The sequence below is a fragment of the Rattus rattus genome, chromosome 4 (genome assembly GCF_011064425.1).
Source record: "Rattus rattus isolate New Zealand chromosome 4, Rrattus_CSIRO_v1, whole genome shotgun sequence".
Taxonomy (NCBI): Eukaryota; Metazoa; Chordata; class Mammalia; order Rodentia; family Muridae; genus Rattus; species Rattus rattus.
Genome location: NC_046157.1, coordinates 146,393,492 through 146,400,575, shown reverse-complemented (window position 1 = coordinate 146,400,575; position 7,084 = coordinate 146,393,492).

The following is a 7,084-nucleotide window of genomic DNA, read 5'->3' as shown; positions in this document are numbered from 1 at the left end:
GTCCCTTTGCCCCTGTGCTCTGCTTTCTGCCAGACCACACAGCCTCCCTCCCTGCCCTGCCAAGATGGCTTAGCTCCTCATCCAGGTAACACACTTCAAAGGCATCAGGGTAAGCTGGACCGGTCTGGGCCAGCCTCGGGACAAGAACTGATTCCAAAAGGCTCTGGCCCAAACACTCCTCATCAATTTTCCTGAATGTCTTTCCCCACTTGCCTCACTTCCCTCACACTGCAAATAACCCCTGGAAGTCAGAAGTGGAAAACCTAATTTTTCATGAGACCCGTCAAGCCTCTCTTCTGCACCGTTGCTCTGAGTGCCTTTATTATTACTGCGAGGTTGACCAGATGTCAGCCAATGTCAGCGCACATCCTACGGAGACGATCTGTACCTTCCTCTCTGGAGTTAGTCATATTCTCTAGGACAGTCGTGAGATCAGGTGAGGAGCCTAAGTGACCTGAGAAATAGGATACCATTCAAAGTATCTTGAGAAGCTCACAAATGGCTGCCATGGCCAATAGGCAAGCTATTTGCATCTGTCTTAGGAGATGCTGCTTTGTATCCATTCTTCCATAGAAAACTGTAGTGTCCTGCAGCCGGGTACCACACTCACTTATGTATCCTGGGTAACACAAAGTAGAGAGCAAAGTGCCCGGTGCCAACATGAGCTCAGGAAAAACTTTAGTTGGTTTGCTGGTGGCCTCCTTGGGCTTTTATGTAACTACGGAACTAAAGAATCACGAAGAGCAATTCAGTATCTCTTTCTTACCCATGTTCTTCCCTCATCTTTGTGTTTCTGCCTTGTCGTAGTCTGTTTTGTAATTGAGATCATCTCTCTTCCAGGTCAGCCCTATTACTTTACTGATGGCCTACCTAAGAATGAAAATGGAGTTGCCCTATTGAGTACTGTGAAAGATAACCCCTAAGGACTCAAGCTCTTGTACAATCCCTTCCCTGTGAGTGCTGGTGGGACCTGTAGGCTGCTTTGTATATAAATGTTTGTAGCAGCATGAGTTTTTTGTGGGTTTTTTTCATTTATTATTTATTTATTTTTATTTATGTGTATGAGTGTTTTTCTAGCATGTATATATGTGCACCATGTGCTTTCCTGTTACCAGTGGCGGTCAGAGGAGAGCACCAGTCTCCTGGAACTGGAGATGGTTGTAAGCCACCATGTGAATGCTGAACTGAACCCAGGTCTTCTGCAAGAACTGAAAGTTCTCTTAACTGCTGAGCCATCTCTTCAGCCCCATAGCAGCACAGTAACTGAACACCAAAAGGCAAAAACAAAAATAGTCTACATTTCCTCCAGCTGCTTAGTGAATAAACAAAATGTGGTATTTCCAATACATTGGGAAATCATTCCACCATAGGATGAGGTGAGGTCTCATTAAGTTGCCCAGGCTGAACTTGAACTCACTCTGGTGAACCCAAGCATGTCTTGAAGTTTGTGTGTGTGTGTGTGTGTGTGTGTGTGTGTGTGTGTGTGTGTGTGTGTGTGTTCATAATATTCCTATGTAAGAGAGTGCATGTGTGTCTACAGCTATAAAGATATGTGCATATGCATATGGAAGTCAGAAAATAATTTTATATATTATTCTTCAGTATCTTCCATCTTTTAAGCTAGGGTCTATCATTAGCTTAGAACCTCCCCACAGAGAGTAGACTAATAATGGTGAATGAACGTCCGGGGATCTGCCTGCCCACACTTTCCATTTTACTGGGATTATAGACATGTGCCACAAGACCCAACTTTTTAGGTCCCTATACTTACAAAACAAGTGCTTTACCACGTGAACTATCTCCCTGGCTTTATAGTATATATATATATATATATATATATATATATATATATTTCATTCTAACAATAGAAATTATGTCTTTAAAATTTGTAAATAAATAATGTAGTTTTTTTTTACCAGTTTCATCTTCCTTAAAGTTGAGATGTTTTAACCAAAAAGGACAATGATATTCAAAGTTTAAGGCTCAGGGGAAAGCCCACCTTCCTTTCTCCTCTCACCTTTTCTATCCTTGGATGGATGGATGGATGGATGGATGGATGGATGGATGGACAGATGAATGGATAGATAGATATCTATAGTTAGTTGGATGATGTGTGCTTGGTGGACAATTGTTTTATTTATCTGTTCCAACTACAGGAGCATAAGTTTCTAGTGAATGGGTTTATAAACAAACACATTCACCATCAAACTGGTAGCCAACTTTTCTGGCCCCCTGGTGTCTCATCTATATGTGATACACACACAAAAATGATAGGTAGATGAATGGATGGATAGATAGATAGATAGATAGATAGATAGATAGATAGATAGAGGATGGATAGATAGATAGATAGATAGATAGATAGATAGATAGATAGATAGAGTTCATAACAACTCAAGCTAATCATGTTAGATACCTGTGTTTAGTTTGTGGTTTTGTCCACAATGTCTCTCTCAACTGTGCAGAGTCCACATCTCAGGTTGGCAGTGACTAGCCTAAAATGAGCTCCCAGAGAAACAGGTCCAAGATGGTTCAAAAGCTATTCTCTGCCTAATTAAGTTGAATACATCACAGTCCCATCAGTAGGCCAGAACTTGGAGCCAAAGATCTGCAGATAGGCATCCTGAAATTCTGGGAAGCTCAGGGATCTAAGAAACTGTGAGCCTAACTTTGGGTCTTTCACTCATTGTGTTATTAAAGACAGAGATATTGATGACTATGGACCAAAAAAGAAATCACGGAATATGTGCATGATGCCCATCTTGGATAATCAGATTAGTCACCAAGCAAGCAGACCATTGTTTCTCAACGTGGTCTATAGCAGTTTCTTTCCCACCCTCTCACCCAACTTTTCCCAGATCCTCCCCACCTCCCTGCCCACCCAAATTCATGCTTTTCTTGCTCTTCTCATCTGAAAATAGTCATCTAAATAATAATAATGATAATAATAGTAATAACCAATAAAATAAACTAGAACAGGACAAACTTTTATTTTTTTAAAGATTTATTCATTTATTATATATAAGTACACTGTAGCTGTCTTCGGATACATTACAGATGGTTGTGAGCCACCATGTGGTTGCTGGGAATTGAACTCAAGACCTCTGGAAGAGCAGTCGGCGCTCTTAACCTCTGAGCCATCTCTCCAGCCCCAGGACAAACTTTTAAAATGAGGGGGGGGGGGACAACCAAAGAAAGGGACTAAGAAACACATATACACACATATTCACACACAGAGAAATCCCATAGAAAACACAAAATTGGAAACCATGATATATATGCAAAAGACCTGTAAGGTTAAAGAAAAGTAGGCCAGACAAAGCTGTATGAGACAATAAACCTCCAAAAATACCACTGACTTTGTTTTATGTTGTCCACCTACTGCTGGGCATGGGGCCTGCCCTTAAGCAAGGTTTGTATACTCAGTGAAATTCCACTGGAGAAACTAATTTTTCCTTTACTAATGGTTATCAGTTAGAGATAAGTTCTGGGTTAAGGATATGAGCTGTGTCTCCCCATCTCAATGCACTGCAGAGTTTTTTTAAACTTTTCGTCCTGGTGGCCTCTTTTTGCCTGAGTGTATGGGTATATAAAATAAGTATACAAATCAAATATCTGATAATAAACCATGAGAAAGTCATCTGAAAACAGCTGTTTGGTATGGACATGATTTATCATTTATGGAGGACAAAGTGGGCTGGTGAAATGGCCCAGCAGGTAAAGGTGTTCGCTGCCAAGGCTGATGTCCTAAATTCTATCCCTGGTGCCCACAGAGTAAAGAGAACCAATTCCTACAAGTTGTCTTCTGACTCCCACAGGTACTCTGTGAATTACACACACACACACACACACACACACACACACACACACACACACACACACACACACACGAAATAAAATTTAATAGAAGACAAAAGTAGGGGCTGGAGATGGAGAGATGGCTCAGTGATTAAGAGCACTGGCTGCTCTTCCAGAGGACCCGGGTTCAATTCTCAGCACCCACATGGGCTCACAAGTGTTTGTCTATAGCTCCTGTTCCAGGGGATCTGACATCCTCACAAAGACATACATGCAGTCAAGTCATCAATGTGCATAAAATAAAATAACTTTTTAAAAAGACAAAAGAAACTCTACATAGAAATGATGTTTGCTCCTTTTTTTTACATAAAGTTTTTACATAAAGAATTAAATCTTAGCCCTTGATAGTGAAGGACACCGGGAATCTGCAATATTTTTTAGAGTTGATCAATATTTTTACTTTACAACTGTAAATGCTAAGAGTACCACTCTATATTAATACATGCTAAAAAGTGTGTTTACAGCCATTTCAGAAACTGATAGAAATTCCTAATCCCGACCCAAAACCCACTTAACAATTTTTTTAAAGGCAACACAGGCCAAAAACTCAGTCATTTTTAAAATAAAGCATTCTAAGACAACACAATCTGAATATACACTCATTCGATGCAGAGGAAACATGGTAGGAAAACACTAAAAGTCTTTGTTCTCCATAATTAAACCATCATGCTTCTGTAAGAGAAGAAAACTGTGTGCACAGTAAAGTCAGCTTAACACCCTGAGCCGATGTGTTTCATGCAGCGTGCACTGGTGTGTGTGCCAATATGGTATGTTCCGTGTAAAGTTTGCAGGCTGTATGTTCAGAAGAGCTGCGGTAAAGTCCCATGATGCAACATGGGGAGTACCACCAGAGGCACGTTGCATTCATTACACATTTGATTCTGAGTTAATTTTTAATCGTTGCACTTTTGGAAATCTTTGACCATCGCCACATTTTCCACAGTTCCCACATTCAGCTCCACCATGTGTTTGGGGACATGACTCAGATGGAGAAGCCCATGGGTGCATTCTTTGGAAATTGCATAAGGATGGGCATTTTTGTTTCGTTTTTTTAGTGAGCCTGAAGACTGAATGCACCTTAGATCACCTTGGATGCTCCCACCTTCTAATCTTGCTGTAGAACATTTCCTTCTAACAAAATAGCAAAGCCAAGTCTCACTCCCCACTCACATTGTCAGTATCCTGAGGTAGCAGGAAGGGCACACGTGACCGCTGTGTGACAGAGTCAGGTTGTAAGAACGCTGGCTCTGTTTCTCTCACGACTTAAGGAATTTCCAGGTAGGAATTTTGACTATACCCAAATTTTGCATTGCAAATTGACTTTAAAACTAACCACTGTGAAACCACGTAGTGGGAGAGTACACCTCTGATCCCAGCACTCAGGAGCCAGAGACAGGCAGCTCTCTGAATTCAAGGGCAGCCTGGTCTACAGAGCAAGTCTCAGGACAACCAGGGCTACACAGAGAAACCCTGTCTGGAAAAACAACAACAACAACAACAACAACAACAAGCAAAGAGCTAACCACTGTGTAAGGCAGGACTCCAGTGTTGCTTAAGGAGTAATGAGGATTTAATTATCCATCAGGACATTAATCACTGTGTACTCAAAAACTTTACATCGTAACAGCTAAATTGCAATCACAAATATTGATACATACTTTCCAGCAAGACCTCAGCCTAACACCAACCAACAGATTAATTAGTTTTGTCACTTGTTTTGTCGGGTTGGGCACTTTGGTTGATTTTATTTGCATTTTTGAAGGCTTTGACAGGGCTTTGAATTTAAGACTATCGTGAGTTCCGAGTTAAGCACACTGACTTTACTGTACACGCACAGTCTTCTCTTACAGAAGCAAAATGATTTTATTATAAGAAAAACCAAAACAATATTTTCCTACCAACTTTTCTCAGCATCAAATGAGGAAATAATACAATCTTCAGATTGTATTGTGCTAGAATGTTTGATGTTTTTAATGGCTGAGTTGCTGACTTGAGTTTTCTTTAAAAGTTAAGTGATTTTTGGTTGGGAACTAAGACTTTAACATATTTGGGAAAATTTAGAGTGTGTACAGTTTTAAGTCTAACAATAAGAGAATTTATTTTATTTAAAGACTTACTCTTATTTTCATTACAAATGGATAGGGGGTGCATATGTTTGTGATGTCTGGGGAGACCAGAAGAGGGCGCTAGATCCTGTGGAGCTGGAGTCACCAGATATGAGCGCTGGGAATCCAATTTAGACCACTGTAAGAGGAGCTCAAGCTGGTAACTGCTAAGACATCTTCCCAGAATTTATGTTTAAGACTCCAAAATCTGTTATCTTGTAACCATTTTCTAATAACTAAAAGGGAGGCCACCTTCTCCGGGTTCACACAAATTTGCCCGGTGTGCTGATCTTTCCGCACTCTCCCCGCTGAACTCTGACGAACCTAGCCTCCACCAGACTCTCTGATTTTATTTGGCCTTTTCATAGCTCACTCTCATTAAATCTGTTTCAAGCAGTTAACCCTCTGTCTCTCTCCTCTTACTCCATTTCCCTACCCACTTCTCTCTCTCCGCTAGAGCTGGACCTCCCCACCCTGTCTTCGAAGTCACAACGGATCACTTTTCCTTGTTAATCTCATTTTCCGAAATTAACAGGGCTTCTGAGCTGACTATTGTAGAAACATGCCAGATCCTGTGGTCTGAGAAGACAGGAGGGCTCCAGGCCCAAACTGTATTTATGGAGCTCTGTTCGGCCCCTATCTGCCTGGATCGGCTCCAGAACCTCCTAAACTTTAATTCGTAAAGCCATGGATGCATAGACTGCTCACACAGGGACACAAATCACTCTGAGTCACAGCTGGCTTCTGCTCTTTCATAACAGTCAGCCTCCCGGTCAATTTCAACTCCAGTTAAGTTGCCCGCTGCAGCGAGCCTCGCTTATAAAACTTGAACTTAAAAGCAGCACATGGTTTGACCCTCAAAACCGTCCTCCTTTCTATAAGAAATGTCATATAAAACCTACGACTCGGCTGTGCAAAGGAACACAGAGCTATCTGAGGAGAGAGGCTGCGTCTGGCAGAGGACGATGGGAGAGGGCGGAGCCCCTGAGCTGTTCTGTGCAACACCGTGTTATTCTTTTTTTTTTTTTTTTTTTTTCTTGAGAAAGTCCCCGAGCCACGATGGCAAGAGGTTCTGAGCAGACAGCTATGTGTCTGGACTGTGTGAAGTAGACGAACTAACA